The sequence below is a fragment of the Lepus europaeus genome, chromosome 5 (genome assembly GCF_033115175.1).
Source record: "Lepus europaeus isolate LE1 chromosome 5, mLepTim1.pri, whole genome shotgun sequence".
Classification (NCBI taxonomy): domain Eukaryota; kingdom Metazoa; phylum Chordata; class Mammalia; order Lagomorpha; family Leporidae; genus Lepus; species Lepus europaeus.
Window position 1 is genome coordinate 12,308,564 of NC_084831.1, and position 13,519 is coordinate 12,322,082.

Here is a 13,519-nt window from a genome sequence, read left to right on the forward strand (position 1 = left end):
GGTCTAAACACAAAATTCATTTATGTTCTAAATACACCTAATCCACATAGCTGAAAGCTAATTTTATGCATTATTTTGAAATAATTTTGTGGGTGGAACCAACTTTTATGGGACGGAATTCGTCACTTGAGGTGTTGTGTGGATGCTCAGGAAGTTTCGGAATTGGGAACTTTGGATTTAGGGTTTGGGATTAGAGATGCCCCAGCCTGCAACCTTGAGCCTCTCTGGGCTTGTCAGGGTGGTGCCTGGCACCCTCAACCCGCAGACCCAGGCCATGGAAGTCAGAATATGAAATAATGGCCCTTCCCTCCGTGGTGGCCCCTGCTCTGCTGGTCACAGCCCACCCAGAGCATATTCACAGTTTAACCACAGCTGAGGCCCCGTGAGGCCGGAAGCCCCCGGAGAGCCCGGTTGGCCTGCTTACTGCAAGCACATAACACTGACCAGGGGCTGAGTGAATTCATTGTGACCACCACGTGGGCCAACCCCTTTGCCTCTCAGACCTCGGGTTCCTCCATGTGAACCGAAGGCAGTGAGACTATTCACCCTGCAGGTGATAATTAAACGAGATAAACTATGTGTGAGATCAATTTCTTACCATATGCCGGGGTTTGGAGATGGAGCTGGGAGCAGCCCAGGTGAGGGCCACACCTTCCAGGGGCTGCCAGCCAGGGGAAGAGGACGCGTTTCAGCACCTCGGAGAGCGCTCCGCCAGCTCCCCTCTGCCCACTGCTGCTGAGTGAGTGGGTGAGCTGTGAAAGGAATATCTATCGCGTTCGCCTGCGACTCCCTCAGCCCCCAACCGCGGGAGCAGTCTCATTATTTGGGAGCGTTGACTCCTGTGCTGCTGGTTCACCTCTCGCCCTGTCTGAGCCTCCTGTGCCCCATCTGCAAGGAGAGGCGGTAGCACTGTCACTCAAACTCTCTTTGAGCTGCCAGGCGTGTCGGGAATCCCTTGTAGACATGGTCTCCAAGACGTCCAGGGCAGAGAACCTGTAGCCTCCTCCTGGCTGGGTTCTGGTCTAGATCTGCGTGCCAGCTCAGCTCCCACGGGGAGGGTAATTACTCCCAGGCATTATCTGCTCATCTCTTATCAGAGACACAAGCATTTAGGCAAACACATTAGTCCAGAGCAGGCCAGAGCCTTTGGACAAACATCTCTGGGCTCCTCCTCGGGCAGAAGATGAGCACAGGGCTACCCTGTTCTCCTCAGGGCCCCTGTCCCCAGGGCCGGCCTGGCTCAGGATGGAGCTGCAGCTCCTGGAAGACACCCAAGTGCAGGGGTTGCACCCCAGGGATCGTGCACAGCGGGGCTCAGCTGTGGCTGCCTGCTTCCCCTACCCAGCCTGCTCAGACGTGGGCCCCAGTCAATCACAGACAGGCAGAGAAATCCTGCATTGAGTTCCACGGCCATGCCTGGGAGATTAGAGGATTGTCTGCGATTTAGATTGATCAACAGATTTTTTTCCCGAGGAAAAAGGCTGTCTCCGATCATATGCTCTCCCCAGGCCTGGGCTGTCAGCTCCAAGAGCAGCAGCCCCCAGTGAGCAGGTGCTTTGGGCCTCTGCTGCAGGTGAGGACCCTGAACACCCCTCCCCCAAAGTGAAGTGACTTCCCCTGGGGGGCTGGGGAGAGAAAGTCACCCTGTGGGTGCTTGGTGGGGCCAGGCCCGGTCTCAGGGTTACTCCCACGCCTGTCTGCCCCAGTGCTCCCCTCAACGCTGCCTTCCCAGATATAGACACTGAGGCGTGGAGGTGTGAACTCACTCGCTCAAGTCCCAGGGCTGGGGAGAGGCAGCGCCACGTCTCGTGCCCACTGTGGGAAGCTCCAGGGTCCGCTGTTGGCTTCCACCCCTTGCGAACCCCCCCCCCCCCGAGGTAGCCGCTGTGCGGGGAGTGGCGATGTAAGCAGAATCCCTGAGTGTACTATGTTTGCACGGGTTCCTGCCACACATGGACAGTCTTTGTGTATTTATCTGGTGGTCCTGTGACAGCCCTTTGAGGTAAGCACACAGATATTTATTTAACAAATACTTATGGACTACTTAGTAGTGTGTGCCTGGAAGGCTCTAAGCACTCTATAAATATTAATATGTTTAATCTGCATTAAAAACTATCATTTAGATCCTAGTAGATGTAAACAAGGAAAACGGAGGCACAGAGAGGTTAAGGAACTGACTCGGGACCACAGAGCTAGTGAGAGACAGAGCTGGACCTCCACTCCCTGCAGTCTGGCTCCCGGCTCTCAACCCTCCCCCTGCTGACGTCCGGGGCTCCACTTTTGAAGGAGGAAGAAGAGTTTGACTCGGTTCGAGGAGTGACCATGGCTGAGCTCCGAGCACCTCTCTTTCCCTGGCCTGGGACCCGTCAGGTCCCTAACATCGAGGCTGCGCTTTGTCTCAAGGCCAAGGTTGACGAGGTTGGACGCCTCTCCGGGAAGCGTGTACCTGCCCCAGGGTTGGGACTGAAGATAACTTGACAGGCAGAGCCTGAGCTGGGATTAGCAGCGCCAGAGACGGTCTGTGCCTGAGCCCCACACGCGGGCTATAGAATCCGCCTGCTTTAAGATCCTTATCTCACCGCAGAAATGTAATAATCCGTCTGAGGACATTGTACCGTGCTTTCTTGTGCTCCGCGGCTTTGTCCTGCTGCTGATCTCCATCAGTCCTCCCCGGGCCCGCGACGGGAGCAGGCACAGCAGGGTCTGGCTCGGTGCCTCACCCTTCAGGGGCTCGGCCCCAGGGCCGGCATCGCTGCTGCTGCCTTGGCTGTCACTCGGAGGGGCGGGGTCCCTCAAGGCGGGGCCTGAGGCAACAATCTGGTGCAGGTGGCTTCTTTGGGGGTCGTGACCCTAGGAAGCCTGCACAGCGGGGCAAGGAAGACCGTGGACACAGGGTTCTGAAGGGGCCCGAACTGAGGGTCCCTTGGGGGCAGGAATGCCCCAGCCTGCCTCACATCAGGGCCAAGCGCATGCGTGGGGAGCTCCCTGTAGGCCCAGGCACGGAGAAGACAGGCCCAGCTGCTCAAATCGGCACGAACTGAGCACCTAGCCCAGGGCCTCCCTGGATGCTGCCGCATAAATCCCCGTGGGTCAACATCATTGTCCTTTTTCCGCAGATAAGGACCCTGAGGCGCGGGAGTCCGGGGAGACAGGATTGAAAGCCACTCGCTTGGTCACTGAGCCCTTATTGAGCACCCACTGTGTGCTCAGGCCTGGCTCTGACTCCAAAACCCACCTTCTTTCCTTCCCACTCGGCGCTGCTCCGAGGGAGCCCCCCCTCCCGCGTGCAGAGTCCCCGTTTGCTGGATTCTCCAGGAATCCTCCAGTTGCGAGTGTTCTGTGTCCTTTCTGACAAGGGCAATTTGTGATGTGCACAACCAGACGCACACTCGTGTTGAAACCTTCTCGCATGAATACATTCGCTCTTCGCTTCCCGCTGGGGAAGCCTTGTCTCGGTTCCGGTTTGGGTTGGGATAATGCCTTCACTGAGCCAGAGGGAGGGAGCCAGTGCGGGGCCAGGCCACGAGGAGGTCGTGGGGCTCCCCGATCCCTCCCCGGTGCAGGGACCTCCCACACACCACCCGATGATGCCCCTGCAGCCCTCTGTCGCCTTCCCCTTTCTCCACTCCCAGAAGTGCCTCCACCCCCGGGTCAGGAGTGGACCCACAGTCAGGCAGTGTGACTCAGTGGTTACTGCCTGTGTCTGTGTCCTGGAATAGCCACTGTATCTGAGATGATGCGGAAGAAAGGGACTTTTTTTGGGGTGTCTGGTAGTCTAGGAGGGCGGTGCTGGGCAGCTGCTGAGCGTCCAGTGGGGGTCTTCTTGCTGTGTCCCCACATGGCACAGGGCACCGCGCGGTGAGAGCGGCAAGCTGCCAGCTCAGGCCCCTTCCTCTTCTAGAGCCGCGCAGGCCATCCGGGGGGCCCCAGCCCCATGACCATGTCTAACCCTAAGGACTCCCCAAAGGAGCCACCTCCGATGCCGTCAGGATGTGAACTAGGGGTTCAGTTGCCACGCTATGTCCTTTTCGGGGGTGAGATGGCTGTGCAAACCCCTGGCTGGGAAGGCCGGCCCCACTGCGTGCTGCCGTGGGACCTGGCCCCAGGGACCTGGGTGCTCTCAACCTCGGAGACGGGCTCACTACTGTAGCAGGCGATGCCAATGCCAGGCCATACCTGCTCTGTGTCTCTCTGCTCGCCGAAGTCAGCTCCCAGCAATGCAGCTTCGGTGAGGCCAGCGCCCCCGCACCACACCCCCCACCGCCTTGCACGGGGTGGGCCAGACGTGCAGGGATCAGCCCCCAGCTGAGGACAGACGGGGATTCGGGGTGACTGTCCTGGCTTTCTTGCCCCACTTGTGGCTACTCTGAGATGCGTCTCCTGCACTGCCTCCCAGGTTCCCCTGGAAGGACGGAGTCCCAGCTGTCCGCAGAGGCGGCTGGCCTCCCTGCCCCTCCCTCTCTCTGTGTCCTGGCGTCACCTCCCTAGTAAGCTCCCTGAGCTCAATCCCCCTCCCCCAAGGCTGCATCTGGAGGAGCCCAAACCACACTGTCACCATCGCTCCGATGGGAGGCAGCCAGCCCGGCGGCGCCTGCCCGTGCAGGTGCGGGACGCAAACCCTCCCGTCAGCAGCGCTGTGGCTCCCGCCTGTGTCGCGCTCTGCAGGCCGCTAGGCCGCTCCTGCCCTGCCCTCTGCCTGCTCACCTGTTACCAGGCATCCTTCTGGGTCAGCTGGGGATTCACCTCTTTGGGGACACCTTCCCTGACCACCCCCTGCGCTTGGCTGCGCCGGGCTGCCCCAGGCTTCCTTCCTCCCCAGGGTGGCTCCCTGGGGCCTGAGACGGCGCCTCTTTCCCTCTGTGCTCCAGGGACCAGGGAGCACAGGTGCGGGGCTCGTGTCGGTCTCTGCTCTCTGCTCCCAGAGCCGCTGACCTGTGTCTGCCCACGCCAGCATCCTGCAGACGGGAGTGATGGGGACAGACAGACACCCTGCCCCAGGAGAGCTCAGGACCCGGGACTCAGCACCTTCCCCAGCCTCTCCTCTTTGCTCACCACCTCTCGGGGTCACCCAGTGGGGCCGAGTGCGTGGAACTTGACGCAGGAGGGTGACCTTCCAGGGCGATAGGAACTGGCTTCCAGAAGGGAGAATTCAAGGGTCCCCTGGTGGGGGGTGGGGCAGGAGCAGAGCCTTGAGGCCTCCTTCGCTTTGTGTTTGCCATGATGCGCATTGTCTCCGGTGCTTAGGGAGGAATCTGGGGAGCCAGTTTCCCCATCTGCCAGGGCTGCTTTGGAAGCAGTCGGATACGAGAAGGAACTTCCGGCTCTGGTTGAGCAGGCTCAGCGGAATGACAGGCTCAGGGGCAAGAGCTAGACCTGGGGGTGAAGGGCAGGGAGAAGGCAGACTGGTCTGGGGGTGGGGGGGCTGGGAGCCTGTGGGCCCCCAGCAGCGGCCGGCGTCTGGGCACCGGTGGCTTGTGGATGCCCGTGGGCCCCGGCTCATCATCTGTAATAGTGACGATGATGATGGGCCCAGGCCAAGTGCCGCCCGTGGCTGAATGGAAAAACGCCGCACAATTTAGAGCCCAGTTCCAAGGAAACAGGAACAGCAGACACAACAGGTGGAGCGAGAGAGGTGCTCCCCGTCTCTCACCAGAGCGCCGTCATGGAGGCCACAGCTACCCTCCCCCTGCCCTCCATCCTCCCAGGGGCCTCTGCCAGAGGCTTTCTCTCCATTTCACACATGAGAGGCCCAGAGAGGTCGGTTAACTTGTGCATCACCACACAGCAGCAAGAGGTCGAGCCGGGATCAGAACTCAGGCTCTGAGTGGAACTCAAAGCCCTGGCCAGTGCCCCCTTTGCCGTGGCATTGGAGCTGGGATGCACAGGCGTCTCACTTTCACCGGATCGCCTGATCACCCCTCACCCAAAACAGAGACAGGGAGAGAAGACCCAGGAGGCCTCCCCAGGCCCTTGGGCCCTCCCCGCTCCTTCCCAGCCAGCCTGGCCCGAGCTCCCGGCCTCTGGACAAGGGCGCCGGGCCCAGACTGGGACTTCACCATCCAGGCCTCGGCCGAGAAGGAGCCGGCTCCGAGCCCAGCAGATAAAGTCCCAGGCCGCTCTGCCAATCCTGGTGGCCCGGCCGGGCATTAGGCGATGCTAATTGCTCTGTGGACAGAGGAGCCTTGTTTGCATATATGCAAATTGAGGGGCTTATTAGCTCCTCTCACAGATGGGTCAGTTCAGGCCTCCACCTGACCCCTGCACTGCCTGGCTTGAAGGCCCCGCCAGCCAGCGGGACGAATGCCCGTGCAGATGGGAGACGCAGCAGGCAGGGGCGGCCGCGGCCTCGGCGTCCAACCCAGGGGGCCAGCCTGACCTGCGAGCTGTGATGGCGGAGCCAGGGGCTCGTGTCCCCCGGATCCCCTCGCAGTCTGGAGGCCCCAGCGTAGCCTCCTCGCGGGGGCAGGACGCGGGCGCCTCCCGTTCCGCAGAGCAGCAGATGTCCGCTGCCCGGCTCCGAGGGCATCTGGACGGGGCGGGGCGGTGGCGGGGGCCTGGGCCACGTCCCTGAGCCCAGCCGCGCAGCTGCTCATGGGCAGACTCCACGTAGCTGCAATGGTTTATTCCATCAGGCTGGACACAAGGTGGGGAGCCCACTGCCCTCCACTGCCCCACGCCAACCCTGGGTCCCACACCAGCCCCTCGGCTCCTGCCCGGTGACACCACAGCCGGTCTCCTTCTCTGCTCCTCCTTGGGCCGCCCTGCCCATCCTTTGTGATCACGGGCCGATCCCTCTCCCTCCTGCTAAGAACTGCCCACGGCTCCCCGCGTCCCACCCTGGCTTGACCCCTGGCCACGGCCTGGTGTCCATTCCCCACCTCGCCTGTCGGGGCTCAGCTCTCACACCACGAAGAGGGCAAGGACGAGTCCCGTCGGCTGATGTGTCCTCCGAGAGGGACTGAGCAGGGCTGGACCTGCTGGCGCCAGGGAGAGACCCCCAGGGGCCCTTCCAGCTGTGCCCGCCCCTTCCCACAGCCCCGGGGAAAAGTCTCTACAGACACAGGCCTCTGGGCCACCACCCTCACTTCTGCTCATAAAGAATCCAGAATCCTTTTCTTGGGAGCTCTCAGAAGGTCGCGGGGTACAGATGCCCTGCCAGACTGGGGCCTCCCCAGGGCAGGGCCTGGGTCTCCCCCTTCAGGCTGGGAGCCCCCAAGGGCAGGGTCACAGCCGTGGACCCTGTCATGTTCAGCCGGGCTCCCTGTGAGTGCTCCTCCTGCCTCCTCTGGGTTCCACGCTGGGGCAGACGCACGCAGAGGGAGGAGGGTGGCTGCGGGGAGACCCCCGCCCCTCCTGTGCTACCCTCCCAGCCCCTCCCCAGGACGGAGCAGGACTGGGGTGGGCAGGTGACGTGCAGGCACCCACGTCCCTCGCACCCCTGTCCAGTCGAGTCCTTCCCAGAGGTGGGCTGCTCCCTGGCACCCCCTGCCCAAGTTTCCCACGACTACAGCAGCGGATTCTGTTCTACTCCTCGGCCCAAGGGAACCCAGTCCGCCTTTCCTTCCCCCGCCCAGCTTCTGGCCCTGCCCAACTCCAACCTAGCCTAACCTGGCTCTGGAACCTTCTGGAAGCATCTAGGTCTAGTCACCCCCTTCCCCAGCTCCTCAAAGTGGCCTCCAGGAAACAGCCTGCCAGACCACCCAGAAAGAGTGCCCCGGCCCTCCCAGGTGAGAGCCCCTCCCCTCTCGGGGCCAGCCCAGCCGGAGGGTGAAGGCCAGGTGGGGGGAGCAGGGCGCTGGTCCCTGTCCTGTCCCTGTCAGTTACTGTCTCTGTGCCTCAGTTTCCCCATCTGTCCTACTCACGGACTGGAGTGTCAGGCTCACGGTGAGATGACAGACGACTGTCGGAGGGGCCCCGAACACATCCCTTCCTGCACACTTGAATAAGGAACTTTTCCTTTTGAATCCGAAGGTATTGGCCACAAGCTGCACATCATTTGGGGCTTTTAGGACGGGACACAAAGGAAAACAGCGCTCCGCCGCCATCAGCGCCGTGGTCATTATCCCGCCCGCCTCTTCCGAGCCTGGGTTCACAGAATTCCGGGAGGAAACAGAAAGGGATTTATGGGCTTCTTTTTAAAAAGTTATCGCTGGAGCGCATTTGTGGAGCGGCGGCTTCTCCCTGCCTTTGTCCCTGACCCTTCCACAGTGTCTGAAAGCCACCCATTACCCTGCTTTTGCCACCAATTTCCTCAATTCATGCTCCCTGTCACCCACCACGGGGGACTTTATAGTCCCACAAAGGCATTCAAAGTTAATGGCAAAACCAACCATGTGAGAAGTCTGCCGCAAAAAGGCACGGCGCCTGCGAGCTGCGAGCTGCCCGCGCCCCCAGCCTCGCCCCGTGGGGCGCTGGGCGCTGCTGCCCCAGCCGGCCTTGGGCCCCTGGGAGCATCCTAAGGGTGACCTTCCCGCCGGTGCACACACCCCTTCCTGCATGGCGCCGAGCAGGGACTGGGGGGTGTGTGTCTGTGTGTGTGATGGATGAAGATGTTAGAAGTCCAAAGAGAAGGGAAGCGGAGGAATGAGCAAGTGGCACTCCTCGTGTTGGCCTCCCTGGGCAGCCACGGAAGGGCAGCAGGTGCCTAAGGAGAGTGGGGGGGGCGGGCTGGAGGTTAGGTGAGCCCCTCCCCCTTGGGTTCCCCGCTGAGTTGACCTTCTGCTGGGTCCAGGTCTGCAGGACCCAGACCTGGAGGGGGCCTCCGCGGCTTCTTTCTTCATCCTCCCAGTGTTTTAGGCTCCGCCCTCTCACCCAGACTTTTCCAGGCGAAAGGGGAAGAAGTACTGATTTTTAGGGGAGAAATAATGTGGCTTCTGTGGCTTGGCACTGAACCTGCTGGGTGACCTTGGCAGATCTCCTGCCCTCTCTGATCCTGGGTAGGTGACCTGGGGAGGTCACGTGTAAGATGCAGCACAGAGTGAGTGATGGTGCCAATCCCTCCCCACCCTTTGCCCTGCCAGTCTTGCTGCTGGGACAAGAGGGGGCCAGGCCCCCAGGGGTCGGGTGACGCGTGCAGGGTGGCACAGCCAGTGACGGCGGGATCAGAAGAAGGACTTCTCTCTCCTTCCCATCTAGAAAGGAGCCCTGGCAGCTCTGCCCCTGCACATCCCAAATGTGGCTGCTTCTCCCCCCACCCCCACCACCGCCACCCCCAGCCCCAGCCCCCAGTCCCTCTGCACCTGCCATGGCCTCCCAGCTGGCCCCAGCGCAGCCACTTTCGCCCTCTGTGCCCTGGGCACCCGGAGACGTTATTAAAATGTAAATCAGATCAGATCCCTTCCCAGCCTAAACCCCTCTGAGGTTTGCAATGGAGCAGCGAGTCCACTCCCACCGGCCCGGGCAGCCTGGCCGGCGTCAACGCACCTGCTCCAGCCACTCCAGGGCTACCCCACCCCCTTGCCTCCAGGTGCCGGGAGCTGCCCAGCCTGGGGGCCTGTGAACTTGGAATTACCTCCGCTCCTCTCGCCTCACCAGGCTCTTCCTCCGGCTGCCAGGGTACAGGTGCCTTTCCCGAACCCCGCAAATGCTGCCTCCCCCTGCCGGGGTCTCTCCCTCTCTGTCCACACATCTGAGCCGACCTCAGGCCCTGCTTGCTTGCATTGGTGAGTTTACCTGGTCAGCTGCTCATCATCCGAGCCCCCAGACAAATGCATGTCCTCGTTACCAGTGTCAGGGAGCAGTTCGTTCCTCCTGCATCCCGGGGCCCATATAGGCACAGCTGATGTAAATTCACGACAGCTCTGAGAGAGGCGCTGTCATTGCCCCCATGGTACCGACACTAAAGCCCAGGAGAGTTAAGTAAGTTGCCCAAGGCCACACAGCTGGGTAGCGGTAAAGCTGGGATCGGAACCCAGGCAGTCTCCAGTCTGCCAGTCCTGGGCTGAGCTGCAAGCTGCCAGCAGGCAGTGGCCAGGTCCACTTTGTCGCCAGCTGCCTCGCTGCCGCTCAGCCCTAGCTCTCACTCCGGGCAGGTGCACGGGGGACACAGGCGGAGTGAAGGGCTGCGCAGCTCCGTGAGCGCGACACGGGCCCCGCCCCAGGGATGTCATTTCACTGCTCGGAAGACACAGGGCAGTAAAGCGAAGAAGAGGAAAAAACACGCCTGTGTAATTTACACAGCGAATGTTTTACCCTCGGGCGAGTGAGGTTGTTCGCAGTGACACGGCAGAGCTCACGGGCCCCTGTGCGAACCAGTTCATGGTCATGTGCATCAAAGAAGCCAGAGCTGGGCCGGCGCTGTAGCGTAGTGGGCTGAGCCTCTGCCTGCAGTGCCTGCATCCCATAATGGCGCCGGTTCAAGTCCCGGCTGCTCCATTTCCATCCAGCTCTCTGCTGTGGCCTGGGAAAGCAGTAGAAGATGGCCCAGGTCCTTGGGCCCCTGTACTTCCATGGGAGACCTGGAGGAAGCTCCTGGCTCCTGGCTTTGGATTGACTATTTGGGGAGTGAATCAGCAGATGGAAGACCTCTCTCCCTCTCTCCCTCTTTGCCTCTCTCTCTCTGTCTGTAACCTGACCTCTCAAATAAATAAATAAATAAATAAATCTTTTAAAAAAAAAGAACCCAGGGCATGAGCTAAATACTGGAAACAAATGTGGGGAGCCCTCACGCCCCTCTCAAGGCCTGCCCACCAGCCGGTGGCCCCCGGGGTGGCTGACCGGCCAGGTGCACGCAGCAGGGCTCGGGGGCCTATCAACTCCGAGGCGGCTTTGCAGCCCACCTCCTCCGACCACAGCCGGGCCAGGTGTGCGTCACACATGTGTGCTATCTGGGGAGGCTTCCGGGCCGGGGTGGACGGAGCAGGCCTTGCCGGAGTGGCTGTGCCCGCCATCAGCATAGTAGTATGAGTGCTGGTGAATCGCATGGGTGATGTTGCTGACGATAAGGGGTGATGGATCCCAGCTCCACGGCCCTGCCTCCCCAGGCCTGCTCCCTAGCTGCCTCGGAGACAGGCCAGCCCCGCCGCGTGGCCCGCTGGGTCTCCGTCACGCGGGCTGCTCCTGGGATCCCGGGTGTCTTTCTGAGCATGTGTTTACCCGATTCTCTCCAGGTGCGTTTTCCTGACCTCGCATGAGTTGTTTTCTGTCTCAGTTTCTCCTTTGTACAATGGGCTTGTAATGCCAGCCACCAAGGTGGTTCCTGGGCTCCTTTAAGGTGGTTTGAGTGGCAGCCTGGGCAGAACCTGGGCTCAGGGTTCACGTACACTCATGCAAACTGCGCGTCTGATCCGAACACAGGAAATGCAAGCATGCGTTTTGGAGAGCCAACTGCTTGCCACAAGCAGAAAATTCCACAACCCAAAACTCTGTTGCAGGCACAAAACCATTGAAACATTGTATAAGTTTACCTCCAGGCTATGTGTGCTGGAGGTTATAGAAGTGTGGGTTCAGACCCCATACCTGAGATATCTTATTCTTTTTTTATAAAGATTTATCTGTTTATTTGAAAGTCAGAGATACACAGAGAGAGAAGGAGAGGCGGAGGGAGAGAGAGAGGTCTTTCATCCTCTGGTTTAATCCCCAGATGGCTGCAATGGCTGGAGCCACACGGATCCACAGCCAGGAGCCAGGAGTCTCTCAGGTCTCCCACACGGGTACAGGGGCTGCTGGAAGAGGAGGCGGGAAGATGTGGTTTGGTGCACGGGCAGCCCCTGGCATGACGCCTGGCACAGGGTCTAACTGCGCGGTTTCACTGAGCTCCGACCACGGGCCGCACCTGGGCCTGCGAATCTGTTTCAGATCCAGGTGTCCGTAGCGCCACGGCCAGCTGCAGCTCTCTGGCTTCTCCTAGCTCATGGAGCTGGGAGGATGGGCGTATGGGCGTGTGAATACCTAATCCAGGGCCAGGGCAGGCAAACCAGCGCCCCGTCTGGCCACACCTCCTCTTGAGTCCTGGAGGCGTGTCCTCCCAGGGAGCTCAGAGCCCTGAGCTCAGAGCCCTCCGGGTCCACCAGGCACCCTGTAACCCTCGCAACCCCATCAGAGCCACCACAGTGGGGCCTCTCCCAGGGAGATCACGGGTGCTGCTGGCTTCTGGACCACTGGGAGGAGAGAGCGTGCCTTCTGCTGGCTTGGCAGCCCGGCCCTGAGGCCCACTGGTGTCTGTTACCGCGTCGGCCTGCCCACCTTGGTGCTGTGAGGAGAGGAAGCCAGACCAGTGTCTGTCCCGTTGTCCCTGGAGAAAGCAAAGAGTCCGGCAAAGGGACCTGGGCGGGGTCGCCAGGTGGAGAAGGACGTGTTCAGCCATCAGGAATCATGGGGACTCTGGCTGCTCACGGATCGCTGAGCGCCCCAGGGCCTTGGCACCTGCGGTGCCCGCTGCACAGGCTGATCCTCTCTCACGGCACTGAGGTCCCCGTGCGAATGCTTCCTCCTCAGAGAGGCCTTCACTGGCCATGTGCAAGGTCAGGGTGACAGACAGCAGCCGCTCCACTGTTGGTGCGGGAGCACAGAGAAAGTGCGCTTTGTGCTCAGACAGCAGGGAATGGATTCGCCTGAGGTCCCATTCGTGTCTGTCACCCCCTGAGGTCCCCACTGGGTCCTCTGTACCCAGCCTGCTGATGAGTGATGAGGGGGTGTGGGGAGGGTCTGGTCTGGAGTTAGAGGGACCAGGGCCACATCCCAGTGGCTAGCGGGGGCTCCACGTTCAAGCCCGTGACCAGTGGGGCGGGGCAGGACGTGCGCCACACAAAGGTGGAAGAGGGGACTGAGCACCTGCTGGCCCGTGACTCACACCACGGTGTGGGGCTCCAGGCCTGGACGTGGCTGTGACACTAATGACCTCTCTCCCTCCTGCACCCGATGCTAACTCGATTGCACGCCCTCTGAGGCGGGGCCTGGGCCATATGCAGACGCTCATGGGTGTTGGCAAGAAACAAGCTGTTTTGCCTCACCCGCTAAGTGAGGGCGCCTCCCAGTGGTGATGATGGCAAGGGCAGCCTCACACCTCATCCTCCAGATGGGTCATTTTAAGGTGAACGGGATCACTAATGGCCATCAGCTGAGAGCAGGTGCCCGCCATGGCTGTGCCAGGCACTGGGGACACATGGCTGCCCTGCTTGGCACCCTGCATCTCCTTGGCCCGCTCCCCTGGCCATCCACACCTGCCACCACCGAGGAGGCAAGGAGCTTTGCTCTCTCTTGCTGGGTGCTCACAGCCTGGGGCGGGGCTTGGCACACAGTAGGCGCTTGCTGGATGAGTGAATGAGCTGACCCAGCCCACAGGGTCACTGGAGGACCTACTGGGTTAGCCCACAGCACCCCTGCCTTCCTGGGGCGACCTCTAGCTGCATCCGGGGGGCTCTGGGATCTTGTGCCGAGGCTGGAGGGCGGTGGGCTGGGAGCCGTCCCAGTTCGTGGAAGCTGGAATTAAGGATCCGGTGGAGCTGGCGCTCTGGTGCTGTGGGTTAGGCCTGCATCTCACGTGGGAGTTGCTGCCTTGAGCCCTGCCCGGCTGCTCTGC

At 61.1% G+C, this 13,519-nt stretch overlaps 1 protein-coding gene across 1 annotated transcript in view; it reads left to right on the top strand.

Moving 5' to 3' along the window:
• Positions 1–13,519, top strand: part of IGSF21 (immunoglobin superfamily member 21) — a 231,141-nt gene that overhangs the window by 20,926 nt on the left and 196,696 nt on the right. The gene's annotated exons all lie outside the window — the stretch shown is intronic.